Below are 2104 nucleotides of genomic sequence, written 5' to 3'. Positions count from 1 at the left end.
TCATTATTTTGACTTAGTAAGTCATTATTTTGACTTAGTATCTCATAATTTTGACTTAGTATCTCATTATTTTGACTTAGTAAGTCATTATTTTGACTTAGTATCTCATTATTTTGACTTAGCAAGTCATTATTTTGACATAGTATCTCATAATTTTGACTTAGTAAGTCATTATTTTGAGTTAATAGATCTTATTTTTTTCCATCAAGTGGCGGAAATGGGCTTCCATACCACACAACACTGCTGACAATCCTTTAAATCCAGCCTTATGAACTTGTATATTGTTTGTTACACTTAAATGCGGGCAAAGTTTATAGTAAACTTGCCTCCTCCAGTATGACGATAATAATCATGTGAAATCCCAAGTAATGAACTAGCCTCTATGCTAAATGACACTTGTGTATGACACTAGCAGAGCAGGTTACTGCAGTTGGTAATTAGCCTCATGCAGGTCAGTTACTTACCAAACGCGACTCCTCTGAGGCTTTATCCGGACAAAATCCTTTAATATCGCTCGCGAGAGACACTTGAAGATAAAGTGAGCCCGCAGTCATACACACACTCACACATGCCCCTCACACACACATTAACACACTCACACATGCAGGGTCCTCTGAACTGTACAGTTGCCCCTCGTCTGTACTGAGCGCCTAAGTGAAGCGCGAGCTTCCTCGACTATCACCTGCCATGTGATAGGCACGATGCCTTCAGGAGCCGCTCGGAATATCTCGCGTCCTCCACTGCCTGACGTTAAATTCATATTGGATATGTTTGTTTCACTAATGATTCGAGATATGGTGCAAAATAAGTCATCTATATCGGTGAATAACAACAGGTGCCATGCAAGTAGGTTAACTCCTTAACTGTTACTTTAATGCAAACTCAATTTGTTTTCATATTGCTTGCGATAAATGTCTATTCATCATGTCTATTGTTGTATCATGTAATATGCCACAGAATTAACCACATAGCACGCTGGCAATACAAACCTCACAGAAAGGCTCTTACTCGTATTTACTTACAGTTCTGACTCAACATTACCTGTGCCGAAACACAGAAAATCAAATATCCGACAGTAATGGAAGGCAGCACAACCGTAAATTAAATGATTTGCGGGACAATTTGAATTTAGAGACATTAAACTCAATACTCTTCCAAGGAGTTCTTCAGGTTGCATATCAGTCTCTCATATTTTCAGGAAAAAGAGGGAAGTTATTCTTTAAGAATAGGCCAACCACACCAACGTAAAACAACTATATGCCCTTTTCCCCTCAAGATCATTGTAAAATCAAAAATTGATGTGTGATTGTTATAAACTCTAATGAATGCCACAGATACTACTCGGAAATGTTAAGAATATTGAATAATGTTTCCAGTATCTTGAGGAGGTTTAGTCAACAATTTGTTAACTTTTTGATTAAAAATTTTACACTTGAAAAAAAGCACAAACAACAATACAGCAAATATACAGCCCACAACAGCCACTCATCATAAATGAAAACTGTGTGAATTTTACTTTCATATATTATGTTGTTTCATTATGACTCAACACTGTCATCTAGTGGCGCAATGTATGTTTGTAATAGCACTCAAACTATTCCCATCTTTTTTGCATGTATAGGCAGTATTTGTTTCTGATGTAACTGATTTGTATGCCAGGCTAAAATGTTTCATGTAAAACGTTTATTTATATAATTGTTTGTAAGGTGAGCAGTGACATTTTTGCTTCCTCTGTGTTGTAATCGATCTTATTTTTACCTGTCATACACTGAACAAATTGTTTTTAAGTGAAAACAGGAGGGCTTTATTTACGGCTGAGGACCCAGACCCAGCTGACCTTGTTAATTCATTGATTTATTCAATTATTTGGATCAGGAGATCCAGGGAAATGTGTTATTAACCAAATCAGGTTAAGCTGCTGTTGCAAAACAAGTGTGACATAACCTGTGCTCCAGGGCATGAGACACAAGTATATGAAGTATGGAGTCAGACCAGATTCAGGTATGCTTCTAGAATAGCTGGTTTCACCTGATGATACCTTAATGTGTCATCCTCAGATTGAATAAAATTGTCATTGTTTACAAATCATACAAAAATGATGATG

At 36.7% G+C, this 2104-nt stretch overlaps 1 protein-coding gene across 5 annotated transcripts in view; it reads right to left on the bottom strand.

Moving 5' to 3' along the window:
- Positions 1-655, bottom strand: part of ppfibp2b (PPFIA binding protein 2b) — a 147020-nt gene extending 146365 nt beyond the window's left edge. For 4 of the 5 annotated variants that reach the window (XM_050072203.1, XM_050072204.1, XM_050072205.1 and 1 more), the window contains exon 1: positions 465-654. The gene's annotated coding sequence lies outside the window, so the exon portion shown is untranslated. Of the gene's footprint in view, positions 1-464 lie in introns of all 5 variants that reach the window. The other variant, XM_050072211.1, reaches the window with a different exon arrangement.
- Positions 656-2104: the final 1449 nt, after the last annotated feature.

Source organism: Epinephelus moara, chromosome 20 (genome assembly GCF_006386435.1).
Source record: "Epinephelus moara isolate mb chromosome 20, YSFRI_EMoa_1.0, whole genome shotgun sequence".
In the NCBI taxonomy this organism is placed as follows: domain Eukaryota; kingdom Metazoa; phylum Chordata; class Actinopteri; order Perciformes; family Serranidae; genus Epinephelus; species Epinephelus moara.
Note: the sequence above shows the minus strand (reverse complement) of the source record. Positions and strands in the feature narration are given on the sequence as shown.